Below are 17,270 nucleotides of genomic sequence, written 5' to 3'. Positions count from 1 at the left end.
ATATGTTGGGCTTCCATTCATGGCTAGGTGTAGAGACCGCTTCTTCAACCATTCATAGATAGGTGAAAATATATGCGTCGGTACTTAGTTGGCTATTGGTACATTTCATTATGTGCTTCAAGTTCCACTACTAGTGTTGGTGATATTTTGCTGAGCCTGTGAAAACTCTTCAACAAATTGTCTTAGTCATGCTCGTAGTCCTTCCAATACCTCTATTAGATCGTTAGCCTTAACTATTATTGGGTTTTCTAGAACATCAACTATCTGTGGGTCAGCGGAACACACATCCTTAGCCCCCACCTCTATTGGTCGTTCTTTTCACATTGATTCTAACTGATCTTCTAGTTTCATGTGTGAGCTCTTACAAGAAAGGTTAATTTAATAGAAACAAAAGAGTTCAATTATCGGGAGAGAAGATTCCATGAATATATCTAAACTTAATGTTGTCAAGCTTAACTAGTAATATTCTATTTATCAAACAAAGTCTTATGAATTCCTAATATAATTTATTCTAAATTTTCAAGAAAGGAACACTGTCCTTCCTAGTTTCAATTCAAGACAATAAAGAAAAATAAAACCTATTCATATTCTTCATAAAAAGTGTAATCAATCATAACAGGTAATATACTCTTAATTTCTCTAAGCACCCACTACAGAAAAGGCACTAATTCTAGGAAACATATTTTAACAAAAATCTATGTATCACATATAAAACTATTAATGGCAATACCAAGAAAATTAAAACTAACACTTACATAATAGTGAGAGGGATCTTTTTCAGTCTTCTGTATGTATACCGTGAGTATCCTTCGGGCTAACGGACGATCGGCTCTGATACCAACTGAAACGCCCCGATATTTTGCCTTATTTTACAAAAATACTACTTTCATGCATAATTTGAAAAGATAAAAAAAAAAAAAATAATAATTTAAATACAACAGTGGATTTTAAAAAAAATCAAAATGCAACAGAGAAGGATCCTTCATTTGTAAAACAAGATACAGTAAGTAAATAATTTTAAATAATGCATTTCCACTGTGTTAGATTTATCAACTGCTTAAAATAAAACTAAGGCACCACTGGCGTTCTAGATCGTTTGTCCGCCCGTAGCCGCTCACAGTATACGTACCAGAACTGACCCTGCTCACTATACATACTTCCCTGTCTAATACCTGTAGGGGGAAAGTAAGGGGGGTGAGCTAAAAGCTCAGTAAGGAAATGCTTATCAAACAATACCATATAATATCACACATACCATTAATGTATTTATTAAGTTTTAGCAATATCATACATGCTCTTTTATAACTATAACCAAATAACTGTACATATGGAAACCTTTATCATATAGATCCATAAAAATTGTTCACACCATACATATATACAGAGATCATAACTCCAGTGTCACATTCATAACATAATCATATCAATACTATAAATAATAATGCCATTACCATAATATTGGCATATCATAGCCATTACTTACATAACCCGGGCCTAGCTTGGCCCTACAATATCCTGGGCCTATGCAGCCCTACTATTGTTATAGGATAGGGTATCTCTATATTCAACAGTAACATCACTGTATCATACCCACCATAACAATCTCATACACGACTCAGTAAAATGTAGGGTAGGGTATCTCTACATTCAACGGCCTTATCCCGTATCATACCCCACCATGGTCCCTCACTTTACCTGAGACGTTAGCATACAACATATAACATACAACATACACCATACACCATACACCATACACCATACACTATACACCATACACCATACACCATACACCATACACCATACACCAAACACCATACAATACACATCATACAACATACAACATTATACAAGTCATAACAACCATAATTTATATATCAATTTACGAATATTGTGTCCATACCACACATTCTCAGTACCTATACAGACTTATAATAACAGATCATAACTCATATTTCAGTACACAAAGAATCTAAATTTATGCAGATAAATACATACAAAACTATCTAATTTCCTTACCTCAAATCCCGCTGCTTAAACTTGTTATCTCGTCACTACTACCTATAATAACACATGGGTCAAGGCCCTAACATTAAAATTCACACTCTTACAGTACAGCAGAAAGAATACTATTTTTGACCAATAACTACACGAATTCAGTAAAAGTTTCCTTCATAAAAATTATAGGAAATTCAATTATCTTTCCAACGATATATAGATCATTAAAAATGGATTAAAACTGAGGGAGTTATGATAGTTTTACTGAAACTATTTCTGAGAAGGAATATGGAGTAACGAATCACAGGAGACATCGGAAATACAAAGTTTTGATACTGAAATATTCCAAATCAGAGAATACTCTCTTCATAAAAGTTTTAGAAAATCAAATTCCCTTTCTAATGACACTAAAATCTTTAAAATCGGAGTTATAACGTAAGAGATATAGATATTATATCGAAACAGTTTTCTAGAAATCCTGAAACAAATGGATTTCGAACTACAGCAATAAAACAATAATTTTGACTTAGAATAATCAATAATTAGTGAATGGTTTCTTCATAAAACATTTGGAAAATTGAATTATCTCTTCAACAGTACCAAGATCGCTAGAATCGGATCATTATTCAGAGAGATATTCGGATTTTACTGAAACAACTTATATAGAAAATATGAAAAAACGATTTACAACAAACAGCGTAAAAATACTAATTTTTGACATAGATAAATTTCGATTCTGTAAAATCTTTCTTCATAAGAATTATAGGAAATTTAATAAGCTTTCTATAGACACCAAGATTGCGAGAATCAGATGAGTATTTAAAGAGATATGACAGTTTTACTGAGACATGTTTCATTCTGAAAAATAAGAAAAGGAGACCTACGAAAATTCTCCTATTGTGATCAATAAATAAGTAAATGTAGAGTTTAACTACCTCAAATACATCAAGCTACTTGGATCGATAGACATAAGATGATGGTGATCAAAGATGAGAGTGAATAGTGATATAGATTTGGCTAAGGATGTAATGGAAAGATGACTTGAAAATTTTTAGGGTTAGTCTTGCTCAGATAGGTGGGAAGAATAGAACGATAGAATAGTGATATAATTTTTATTGTAAGCTCTCAATCTCGTAACTTTAGGGCTTAGTTTTGACCTAGAAAAATTACGAATTCTGATATAGTTATTTCTACAAAATTTATGGATCTTTAAATTATCTTTCCAACGCCACTGAAATCACCTCAATCCGAGCTCTAGAACTCCAGATATGATCATTTTAGTAAAACAGTTTTTAATCCTGCGAATTTATCCAAACCTACGAATTTTTAACATTAATTAATTAAACTCACTAAACATATTATAAAACCCTAATGGACCTTCATATTGGGCTTTAATTAAACGATTACTTACTCTGTAAAAATACCATAATATTTTACTTTCGTAGTTAATACAACTTTAACTCTCTCTAGAAAATTGGTACAACTACTCTAAGCAATAATATCAACTCACTAACAACACAAAGAAACAAGATAATTATCCTCGCTCAATTAATATCCAAAAAAAAAAAAAAATTAAATACTATTTTAATCTGGATATTACATTGTTATCGGCAATACTGTCAATTGTAAACGGTATATGTTTGTGAAATTTTAATGTACTACGATCTATGATATTGGTGTATCGATATGCACTATAAAGCCCCACCATATGTAGCAATACTATGTCTTCATGTAAGATCAAATATGTCAAAATGTATATTATTTAATTTGAATTGTATGATGTTAATTACATGATTAAAAATTTATATGTTCTATTATATTCTGGGTTAGATTCATTTATTCAGTTTGAATAATTATATGTAGTTATATAGATATTTGAAACAATTTAATTCAATTTTTGGTGTTAATTTATGTTTAATTAATATATTAAATAAATTAATTAATATAACATGTTGTAAAAGTACCATTGTTAGATTAATTTATTTAAAATATCAAGATAATTGTGTGTTTGTCATTGATGTATATATTAACTAACCGAAAGATAAGTAAATATTTTTCTAGATTTCAAACGCATCTGTGGAGATATTTTGTGTGAACAGTACCTTAGTCCAAATATTGACTTATTGTTTGGTACAATTTTATTGTCAAATATTTGATTACTACACTAAGAGTATCTCTTACAATTAATATTACTGTCCAAGGACTTGATATTAATGAATCTTTAGTATCTTGAGATGGGATTAACTAATTTTTGAATTTATTGTTTAATAAGGTACATTGATGTGACCAATATCTGTTAATATTAATTATATTGCTATGTTTAATGAGACCAATTTCAAGGATTAAAAAATGAACTTACTTATAGTTTTGGAATGTAGGGATTTATACCATGCAATAAAGGATGAACAACTTACACCTCTCACTAAGGAAAATTCCCATGATGATAAAAGGGAATTTGAGAGGTGGGATCTTTGAAATCGCTTGAGTCTAATGATTATGAAACACAGCATTTCAGAAGCCTTTTGGGGCACAAAATCAGAAGGGGTTACTGTGGCCAAGAATTTTCTTAAAGTTGAGAAATATTTTACTAAAAACGATAAGGTTGAAATGAAAATTTTTCTTGGTTCTTTAATGAACATGAAATATAAGGGTCAGGGAAATGTAAGGAGATACATAATGAAAATATATCATATTGTCTCAAGATTAAGGACACCTAAGATTGAGCTTTTTGATGATGTACTTGTGCTCATAGTTTTGTTAATGCTTCCTCTACAGTTTAACTAATTTAATATTAGTTACAACTATCAAAATGAGAAATGGACTCTCAATGAGCTCATTTCTAATTGTGTGCAAGAGAAAAAAAAGTTAAAAAATGACAAAAAAGGATAAGAGAAAGAAAAAAAAAATTAGAATGAAGTTGCTAACGGTCTAATTCAAAAAGAACAATAACATAATTCTAAGAATTGTTTCTTGATTAGTGGAGTGATGCAGTTTTGGACGTTGATATCAATATACCCTGCTTTATAATTATATAAAATCTTAGTTAAGTGTCATATGTGTATTTTATGATTTTTTTTTTTTGCCAATTTGTTAATTTAAAAGTTGGCATTTATTTTGGGTGTTAAATGAATTAGATTTCATATGCTTGTTATTTAGTTTTTTCTTATTTAGTATTGAAAATAATAAATTAATTATTCAAACAATACATATTTTTTTATTTGAAGCATTTTTATGTTTTTTTCTCGTCAACAATATAATTTAATATTAAATTTGGTAGCTTTAGAATAATTTAATAATTACATGTAGATATAAATTTCTACAATTTACTTAATTGTCTTTTTTTTCCATCTTTTTTTATTTGCAAATTATTTATTTACTTATTTTTTTTAAGTTTTTTAATCATTTTTTAATATTAATTACCTTTCAAATTACATTTATAATAAATCACTATGGCGATCTTTTTTTTTTTGTTAGTTAAATTTAAAGATTTAAATCGATTTAGAAACTAGATTAATATTAACATAAAGAAAATAAAAAATATTAATAATAGTAAATATTACTCGAATTAACTTGATTTAATAAATATTATTTAAATATATTTATGATATATAATTTGAAATCAATAAAAATTCTAAATAATTTATACATACTTAATATAGATTTGAATTAATAGTAACAATGACTACAAGTGAAATACGGTGATAACACTAACTTTAAATGTAATAGTAACTATAATTTAATTGCGGCAACGACAACATTTTTGAAATCACATGAAAGTATTTGTGTGAGAATTCAGTTGTAATCTTTTTTTTTTTCACTATAACTTTCGAAGAAATTTCTGTGTGCTTTCCTTGTTAGATAAGAAATGGTATAATGATTTTTTTTTTTTAGATTTCTAAAAAATTCTTTATAAATTTATAATTTTTTTAATATTTTATTCCTTATTATAACTTTTAAAAAATACTTTTCAAATGATAAATTAATATATTGTAAAAGAAATAGTATATAATGTATCTTAATTATTAAAAATTAAAAGTAAAAAAAAAAGTAATAAGGTTTATAATATATTGATAATAGAAAAATAGTAACTTAATAGTTATTGATAATATATTAACGTGTTTCACTTATTGTTATTATTGAATTTTTATTAATATTATCGATAAAAAATTTAAACAATTACTCGCCAAGTGCGGTATGTTTCTTAATTTATGTATTTACATAGGCTAATTTTGAAACAGAAAACTTTCTAGTACCGTGGACACCTTTTAAAAGTTCCACCACAAGAATAACAAATGGCGCGATGAATACACACAACAACTGCATGTAAGTAATTTTATATCTTTAATCATATCGTTCTATATTAATTTTTATTCAATTCTAACAGTTTCTTAAAAAAAATTGTAGGCCCAAAAGGTTGAGATACGTGAAACTCAACATGCGTCGACCAATGTCTGTCGTCAGTACAATGTAAACCTTACCTAATTTCCTGCAGACATGTCTGTTATGACACAGGTGCTTGGTGAGCCATCACGCCACTTGAGACTTGAGAGGCATGGGCCTTTTGCCTAGACTTAGGGCAAGGCCAAAAGAGAAACTCCCAAGGCAGGTCCCTTTGGGCAACCTACTGTCAACGTCGAGGATTATGAGGCGTTAAAGCGAAAGGTGGAAGAGCAGGAAGCATGTAATGCTTATGAGCAACAAATAATGCAGGCTCAGAATCAATATCTGAATATGTGTCAGGAGTAGTTCATGGAATTTTTTTCCAGCGTCATTTCTGGTTTTAACATGCTCGAGATGGTTTCGATTCCACTGATACGTCCTCCTAGCACTAGATCTTTATCACAGGCTGCCCCCTCCCACCCAAAACGACGATGTTTTTTATTTATAATTTGATTTTTATTTTACAATTTTCAATGTAATATTACTAATTTCTATAAACTATGACAACCAATTTTTACATAATTTTACAATGTTTGATTGATTTTTTCATAATTATAATATGAACTTCTATTTTTATAATGCAGATGGAATTATATTATTGTATAATTATTGATGAAATTTTAATTTTAATTTAAATTTAATTATATTATATTTATATTATAATATAAAACAAATATTAAAAAAAAAAATTGCCGGCCAAGTTAATTGCGCCATCAAAACTTTTGCTGGAAGTCAAAAATTAGCGTGAAAGTATTGTTGGCGACTTAGTTCTCAGATAAAATTGGCGAAAAAACCCTCAAATGAAGGGATAATGTCGGCAGCCGAATTTACGTCGGTGTGACAGTCAGTAGTCCTGTGATCCGTAAGGAGAAATATCGGGTAAGCTGTGCAATCCCACACCGCCTGGGAAGGTCAAGTGGGATGATTCAGAGACTGTGTAGGTATGGGACTACATAGTTGAAGAGGGCTTAAATGGATTGATTGGTACTACCTATATCAACAAGGTGCATCTTGTTTTTCGGTAGCCCATCACGAAAGAACTCCACAGTTAAGCGTGCTTGACCTGGGGCAATTTTAGGATAGGTGACCTCCTGGGAAGTTTTCCTAGGAAGCGTGCGAGTGAGGATAAAGCACGCTGGAAACACTCGTGTTGGTCTGTAGGGTCAATCATCAGTCCATGAAGCAGTCAGAGTGACGTACTCGTGTATAAGAGCCATTCATTCCGTGGGTGTAAGGGCCTAATGGAGGCTTGAAACGGGGACGTTACAGTCGGCAACGTAATTCGTCGAGAAAAGTGAGTTTTACAGGCGAACTAACTAAATTCAACGACAAAACCTCTTTTCCCTACTGTTTATTGCTGACAACTTTTTTGGCGATGTGCCCTCTTGGGAAAAGGTTGTTGGCGAGGTTTAGTTATTTTTTGCTAGCGCAAAAGTCAATTGTCTTGTAGTGTATATTAAAATCAAAAATTAAATAACAAAATAACAAATTGGAATGGATATTTTTTTAAATCACAATTAGTGCAACCAAATTTTGTGGGAACAGTCAACAAATGGTGCAAATTTAGACTTGATCAATGTTTGATTCTCACTTTAATTATCTTTGTGAAGTTTCTCATTAATCTTGACTGATAGTATGCTGTGTAGAAATATATTCGGAAGGTTAAAGAAAATTACAAAAAATAAATAAATAAATAAAATTTTGGTAATAAAATAAAATCTAAATAAATATAAAAATAAAAAAATTATTTTGCTTAAAGATACCAAAAAATAAACAATGCAATAAAGAAAAAATGTCACAATTACTATCACAATAAATTTAATGATATTTTTCCTTTAAATAAACCTAAACTTTATATTAGTCAAATTCAATTTGAAAAATTAAAAAAAAAAAAAAAAAAAAAAAAAAAAACACTTACATATATCATAAACTTTGTATTGTTGTTGTGGAACAAATTAGTAATGGAAAATTTTACAATGCACCCTTTAAAAGAGGTGCATCGATATATTTTTATTATCTATTTTGGCATCTGAAAAGATATTTTAGTCTAATTTTTTTATAGTTGTATTCATTAAGATATCCTGCAAAAGTTTGGGAGATTTGAAAAAATTTAACATGCTGAAAACAGAGTTTAAATTATCTGTTACACATATAACTATTTTATTTTATACGCGTGTGAAATTAATAGACTGTTTGAACATAAATTAAATTGGGGATTACCCTAGATAGTATTTTTTTTCTTTCAAATTTACGGTTTGAGTTTCTAAAGTGGTTGCAGCGCTAGTTGCAATAAGGGTTTCTATACGATTTTTTGTTGTAATTTAGGTTGCAGCGTTAGTTGCAATAGGGGATTCTATGTAAAATTTCGTAAAAATATAAAAGAAAAAAAAAACTGTTTTGAAGTGTAATAATAAAAAAACCCCAATTAAATTTTCTTCTGAATACCGAAAAAGAAAGTACACAACTATGACAAAAAATAAATTAAATTTTTCTTTAGAATACTGAAACAAATAGGAGTACATCGATTCACTAATTTTAGATAGGTGTATCGTAGAAACACGCATTAATAATATCTTAGAACAAAACAGCAAAATCTGAGCAGTTAGAAAATAAATTAGGCTACAATTTTAGAAAAAAAAAAGATTATCAAATTTGATCTTAATTAGCGCCTAATCCCTTATATTAGGTAGGCTATAATTAATAAACAAACGTGTTTTGAAATATTTGGACTCTAACACCATCCAAGTGTCAAAAAATAATTGATATTATGTTTGACAATAATTAATAGAAGGACTCAAATTAGATAACCTGTCAGATAATAAGAACGTCCAATAATTGAAGATATGAATGTGCATTTTTTTTTTCTGGTAATAATTGTAAGAACGTAATAAAGTTTCACGGTTTATTTTATGAAATTTGCCAAGATGATGAAATTTACCCTCCCATTTAAATTTTATTTTTATAGTTTTATTTCTGTTCAATCTCAACATATATAACTTACAATCTATATTATATGCTCTCGAAAAAAAACAAAATTACAAGTTTATGAACTTAGCTCTTGCTATAAATGTATCTGACTTTAGTGTATGTATTTATTGATATGTATATTAATTTACGAGTATTATTATTAAATATTAGTGGCGGTGACTAACATTTTTATAGGTGACACTTTATGATTAGTTAGCGTTATTTTCTAAAAATTATTTTCTTAAGTTTTATATGATCTAATCAACTACTTAATTACATTAATAACAACCTAATACAAACGAAAATACTAAGCACTAATAATATTTTTAACGATTCTCATAAATTAAGTATTATAAATACCAAAGTATTTAATAATAAAATATACCTCCATTATTCGATTAGTAACACTTTTCCCCGGTTAAAAAAGTTTGTAAATTATAAAAGATGAGAAACTTCTACAATTTTCTTGATTATATAAATGTATATATAAAAATTTATAGAATTTTGCTACTCTGGAGAATTAAAAAAAATCCTCACCGGTGGAGATTTATTTTAGAGTGGGACTCACATGATCTGATCAAGTGGGTATTGCTGCATGTGCATATTTAATGCGGTTGGATACGTTGTAGTAGATTATTTTTCAGGTTTTCTTTCCCATCCTTTGAACCCACATCATTGACTTATTTGTATACTAAAAAAAATTATTTTTAGTCACAATAAAATTTGTGATTAAAAGTAAAAAAAATTAATTTTTTTTTTTATTTTTACATTTAAAAATAATTTTTTTTTTTACAAAATTCTACATAGAAACTCATATTGCAACTAGCGCAACTTAAATTACAACAAAAAATTGTATAGAAACTCCTATTGCAACTAGAGTTGCAACCACTTTAGAAACTCAAACCGTAAATTTTTAAAAAAAAAATTAAAAAAAAATATTATATGGGGTAATTCCCCAAAAAATTATGACTAATTATAAATTATCATTCTTACATTGTGATTAAAAAGTCTGTTGCTAAAAGTATTAGTCATAAAAATTACAATTTATTGTGACTAAAATTAAATTAGTAACAACGTGTACTTAAATATTATGTTTAGTCACAAAATTTTTTTTATTACGACTAAAAGTCACATTTAATAAAAAAAAAAAGAAATTGTTGTGGCTAAAAGGTCACTAAAAGTGATTTTTTTTTTGGTAAATACCATTTTAGACCCTGTGTTTTGCAAAAGTTATAGATTGGACCCTGTGTTTTGTTAAATGACAAAATGGATCCTGTATTTTCTAAAATAGTAAAAATAGGACCCTGAGCTTAATTTTTGATAACTTTTTTTTTAATACAACCAACTTGAACACAATACTTAATATGAATAGATACAAAAAATGTAAACAGTTTTGTTATATAGCACTTTTAGATCGGATTATAATTAAACTTTATTTTGACAAAAAATCAATTCAGGGTCCTATTTGTACTATTTTAGAAAATACAGGGTCCATTTTATCATTTAACAAAACACAAGGTCCAATTGGTAATTTTTGTAAAACAGAAGGTCCAAAATAGTATTTACCCTTTTTTTTTGTAGTAACAATAAAACTCAATAATAAATTTGATGTGCCACACTCATCCAATCTCTCTTTTCTTAAGAAACCTCTACACTCTTCTCACTTTTGCAACCTACAAAATTCCAGTGCAAATAAAGACCAACAAAGAAATTTAAGTAACAATTTAAAAGAACTAATCTCTTCCATCTGCCTTTGTTTAGAAACTCATCACTTCCAATATAAGCACGAACTTAACGATCATCAATTTGAGTTTTATCAACAAAACTCTTTCGACACGATTGATAAAAATTGAACCAATTTACCTCTGCCACACTACATAATTGAGAAGACGACAAAAACTCTTTGGTTTTCAAAATAAATTAAAATCTTCTCCAATTTAAAAAATTGAAAAAAAAAATATATATATGTTAAAAGATTACTTATTTTCAAATCAACCGTTATCAGATAATATAATCATCACATTTAATTTTTATTTCATATCACTAGACCTATAATATATTGAGCACTTCACAAATAAAAATGATTAAATGACCCATTTAATTTATGGATTTTTTTAAAAAATTCCCTATTGTAGAATTCTTGTAAATTCATATATTTGAAGATTTGTCTCGAACCAGGGTTTTACTCCCATCAATCTGGTAAAGATTATAAGGAGACACATGCATAGAATCTTATTATTTATTTACTAATTTGTTGAGTTTTGGAAAGAAACTCTTAAGAAAGTATGAAAAAGTGGGACATATATTGACAATAAAAATAAGTTTTTGAATTGCATTTGGAAGCAAAATAATCAACAATCTTGTCAAAGAAATACATGGGGCCATAAATAAATTTTGGACATATATATTGTCTAGGAAATAAATACATGGCGCCATAAATTTTATTTTGGACGTATATAAAAAGCGTAAAATTACTCCAAACAATAATAGAACTAAATTAAATATACACTAAAAATTAATCTAAAAATAATACTAAAAACAACTTAACAATTATCGTCGATGAATTTTGGGGTTGGGTGTTGGGATTGTGGATATTTTGTGTTCTAGGATAAAAAGAAAGAAAAAGAAAAAAAGAAAAAAAGAGAAGAGGAAAAAAAAATATTTATTTATTTTTATAATTTTTAAATTATTTAAATAATTATAATGAGGTGCGGACCTCTTAAATTCTGCTACATGTAAATTTGTTTACACATCAACAGTACACGTTGACATTTAACAGAGCTTTTTGAACGAATAGGGTAAATAGCTAACAAAAGTGAAATTTGGAAAATTTTAGCACTAAAAAATTGTTTATGGGATTAAGTGTAACTAAATATGTAGTTCAGATAGTGTAGCTGCTAATATCCCTATATATAAGGTTTTTTTATATGAGGTAAATTTCAATAAATTTATAAATAAGAAAACTAGTAGAACCATTCTTGTTCATTTAGATTTTTTTAAAAAAAAAAAATCTAAATGAACAAAAAATGCATATTTATTCAAAATAGAATTCAAAACCAATAAATAACTAGTATTTAAAATAAAAAATAACTAGTCTTTAACCATAGTTTGAATATTCTTATAGCATTAAATGTAGTTGTTTCACTATTGCCCATAAAGATAATCTTTCATCATCACTTTGGCTTTTAATTTCACAAATAACATTTCATAGTTATACTTACAGCAATATCACAAAATTTTACTTACTAAGTATATTTATTAGGCACAATAAATTAAATCATCTATAAAATTAATCATAGTGAGAAACTCATCATTTTCTTTAGATATGCCCAATGACATACTTGGACCACTTTATCCTTATTTTCAATCCCTCTTGCAAAAGTCATAGATAATTTCATATCTAATATATTTTGAACTTTCTTTAGCAGTGTTCCATATGCAACATCCTAAGAGCACTCCCAACCGTTTCTGTAACATCCCCGCTTCAAGCCTCCATTGAGCCCTTACACCCACGGAATGAATGGCTCTTATGCACGAGTACGTCACGCTGGCTGCTTCATGGACTGATGACTGACCCTACAAACCAACACGAGTGTTTTCAGCGTACTTTGTCCTCACTCGCACGCTTCCTAGGAAAACTTCCCACGAGGTTACCCATCCTAAAATTACCCCAGGTCAAGCACGCTTAACTGTGGAGTTCTTTCGTGATGGGCTAATGAAAAACAAGATGCACCTTGCTGATATAGGTAGTAACAATCAATCCATTTAAGCTCTCTCTCCAACTGTGTAGTCCCATACCTACACAGTCTTAGAGTTAGAATCATCCCACTTGACCTTCCCCATGCGATGTGGGATTGTACAGCTTACCCGATATTTCCCCTTACAGATCACGAGACTACTGACTGTCACAGTTTCTCTACTCAATTTTTTAAAATACCTCACCAAAACTCTATTTTTTTTATTTTACCTCACACATTTACATTACACCTTACATCAGCTTCTCTGTATTTTTCTTTATATCATTTAAATATTATATCTTTACATATATTTTACTAATTAAAACAAAAACAAATATGAAAATGAGTAAAAAGAATAATAAAAAATTAATTAATTGAATGAATGAATGAATGAAAGAGAAAGAAAAAATATAAAATATGTTTTACCTCTTCACTATTCATCAGCTAAATGTAGAAGAATTTTCTACAGTTTAGAATGAGGTATAATAACTAATGGTTTAAAGCATTTGTTGGAGCTCAATTTTAAGCTTTTTAGCTATTTTTCTTAAGCTTTTGTCTAAAATAACTCATTTGTTATGAGTGCTCTAAATTTTATTTTTATCTTCATCCTTTATTGAAACAAGATAGCTAAAGAAGCATATTTATCTCTTTCCTTTTTACTTAAAATCTTGTCTCATGACATGAGAATTACTTTATGTTGGTAGATATAACTAAAAACATGAGCTAAAAAGAGAACAAAATAAACAAAGGTTCACAAAAGAATTTATATCTATTCTATATAAAGTGTGTCTATATAACTGAATTCTTAGTTTATGAGAAATTCGTGGGTGACTTTTTATTTATATTTAATAAAATAATAAAATATAATTTATATATAATAAAATAAAAATAAAACAAATCTCATTAATATTTGAACTGATATTTATTGTGTTTAACAGATTTGTTATGAATTTTCTATTTAACAGTTTAAAATTAACACTGTTAATTAATATATTTGATACTAATCACGAAGATCTACAACAACAAGGCCTAACTTATAATTGCACAAATGTACAAATTCTGTAATCGAATCATCGTTAACTATTTTTCTCTATCATTCTTCTCTAAATTTGTTATCATTTGCTAGGTATTGTTCCTTCAAGACCCACATCACAATTCTCACTCTTTTCTCCTTCAATTACGTTTTCTAGGATTTCTTTTTTAATTGGATCTATCAAGTGAATTTACTTTGTTATTGTTCAGTTCTTGACGATTGAGGGTCTAATCTCAATTAATATATATATTTAATTTGTTTTTTTAATTGATTTTTGATGATCATTGAGATATTGAGAATTTTTTTTTTAATTCTCAATAAATATATTACGATTTTTTTATTGTTAACCACACTCATTTGAATCAGGTAATTATTTATATCTTTTGGTGTACTATCTGTTTATTATATTTGGTAATTGTTTGGAATTGAATGAGTTTGGTAAGTGTTTGCAGATTTTGAATCTTGTTCAGGTTATTACTTACAAAATTAAACTTTGCACTTACTTTTAATCGTTGAATTATTACACTTTCTTTAACCTTGTGGTTTTGAAATATTTTGTTGCAGTTCAGCTAGATTTGATATTTTTGCACACAGAAAAATATCCTGATGAACCTCCACTTTTAAATCTTACAAAGTACATTCTGACTGCTCAAGTTATGTTTATTCTAATATTATAAATTTTGTAATCTAGAGGGGTAAGTCCAAACGATCTGACCTATGGTATGTTCCCACAAGGGTCTGAGATTGAGTGGTACCTACAAAGATATTATAGTTCATCTCTCCTCAAATGTTATAACGTTTGGCAAATAGCCCTAATTGAAAAAATAATAATTAATTTTGTAAGAATACTTTTAACTTTGTTATTTATCATATAGATAGTATATGATCAATTGAGTTGCTTAAGGGGGAGAACCCATGCTTCCTTAAAAAAATACAAAAATTTCACTTAAGATTAACGTACTTTTTATTATTAATAACAATGTACTTATCATAAATTTATAGATACAATTATGTTTTACTTATAAAATATACAGACACACAATTTACAATACCATATTTTAAAATACCTAAAAATAATTTCAAATAATAATTAATAATATGTTTTTTTAATTATTTATTGTATTGTTTTTAAATAAAGTAGAAAACACCTAGCATAAAATTAAGTATACGTGCCTCGCACGTAATATCTAACTAGTAATACAATAAGTTCAAATAATGGCAAATCTCATCTCAAAACACCAAACACATCATTAATATCAAGTTATTGGACAATTATATTAACTATAAGCGGTACTCTTATTGTAATAATAATCATATATTGACAATAAATTATGTGAAAAGATTTGGTTAAGGATATGAAATTTAGTAGTTAGAATACATGAGAAGTTTACTTTAAAAAAATTTAGAATGTATATTTAATGTTTTTTAAACTTTAGTTTGTAATCTTAATTTAATATTTTGTTTAATTTTGAATTGAAAATATTTAGGGATATGTAAAATAATGGTTAGAATGTTATTTTGCTTCAATTAAAAGTTTGGATCAAACCTTTTGTTTTGAGATTTGTTAAAATTGGAGAAACTATGTCCATTTCTTTTTAATTTACATATGAGTTTTTGAATTATTGAAAAGTGTATATTGTATTGAGTTTTTGAATAGTTGTAGAAATATATATTTTTTTAAGATCATAAGATGATTTTGGATTAAATTTTTTGGAGTAATATATAAGTCAACATGTGTAACTTTAGATAAAAATATAATTAGTTTGGAAAATATAAAATAACGATTATGATATTTTTAATATTGTATAAATAAAGGATATTCTGCATGCCGAAATTTTTAATATTTATATTTTTGTATACTTATTACTTAATTAAATTGAAAAATTTTAAAAACTTTGATAGATTGATATATTTCACGATAAATTATATGAAATTTTATAAAAGTAATTGTTTGACAGATTCCTCGTAACTTTGTCAAACAATAATAATAAAATGTATATGTATTAAAAATATAACCAATACACAGTGTATCAATTTATACATTTATCGTATCAATAATTTTTCCACTAATAATATGTGGCCACTATTATTACTACATGACTTTCTATGAAATATGGTGTGAACGCATTGAAAGGTCAAAGGGAGATGAACTAGGATGGCAAAGAGCATCTCCATGATACGTGCCAAAAAAGTGATGTTGTGACAGTCAGTAGTCTCGTGATCCGTAAGGGGAAATAGCGGGTAAGCTGTGCAATCCCACACCGCCTGGGGAAGGTCAAGTGGGATGATTCTAACACTGTGTAGGTATGGGACTACACAGTTAAAGAGAGCTTAAATGGATTGATTGGTACTACCTATATCAACAAGGTGCATCTTGTTTTTCGGTAGCCCATCACGAAAGAACTCTACAGTTAAGCGTGCTTGGCTTGGGGTAATTTTAGGATGGGTGACCTCCTGGGAAGTTTTCCCAGGAAGCGTGCGAGTGAGGACAAAGCACGCTGGAAACACTCGTGTTGGTTTGTAGGGCCAGTCATCAGTCCATGAAGTAGCCAGAGTGACGTACTCGTGTATAAGAGCCATTATTTCGTGGGTGTAAGGATCCAAGGGAGGCTTGAAGCGGGGACGTTACAGATGTATTGCTATATTTTAGCACTTAATAAAAATTATGATCTAATGGTATTTTAAAAAATGTGTTAAATTTGACATATGTTAAAAATTGTGCTAAATTTGACACAAAATATAGTATTCTACTAAATTTAGCCTACAATAAATATTATTTTTTTATTTATTATAATACCACTAATTATTATAATTTATTGACTTTTACTAAACTTTATATTTTTTTATTTACTATATTATCATTATTTAAATAATAAAAGAATAAAAATAAATATTTTTTGAATAATCTCAATAAAATATGAAATGACCATCAATACAATTAATTATTTTTTCTTTATTTCACATCTTGTGTATTGGAGAACAATTATAAATAGTGTGTTAAATATAACACAAACTTATTTTTTTTTTTTTGGCAAATTTAGCACAAATTTTAAATCTTCTAATAGTCTAAGGTCTCCTTTTAATTACCATACCCATGG

At 28.0% G+C, this 17,270-nt stretch overlaps 1 long non-coding RNA gene across 1 annotated transcript; it reads right to left on the bottom strand.

Moving 5' to 3' along the window:
* Positions 1–924: 924 nt before the first annotated feature.
* Positions 925–2,914, bottom strand: LOC133033545 (uncharacterized). The gene is made up of 2 exons (XR_009685665.1): positions 2,017–2,914; positions 925–1,172 (listed from the first exon to the last, which is right to left on the bottom strand). It is a non-coding gene; the product is annotated as an uncharacterized LOC133033545 (long non-coding RNA).
* Between the last annotated feature and the right edge of the window lie 14,356 nt (positions 2,915–17,270).

The sequence above is a fragment of the Cannabis sativa genome, chromosome 1 (genome assembly GCF_029168945.1).
Source record: "Cannabis sativa cultivar Pink pepper isolate KNU-18-1 chromosome 1, ASM2916894v1, whole genome shotgun sequence".
Lineage (NCBI taxonomy): Eukaryota > Viridiplantae > Streptophyta > Magnoliopsida > Rosales > Cannabaceae > Cannabis > Cannabis sativa.
The sequence above is the reverse complement of the archived record's forward strand: the minus strand, read 5'-3'. Positions and strand labels throughout refer to the sequence as shown.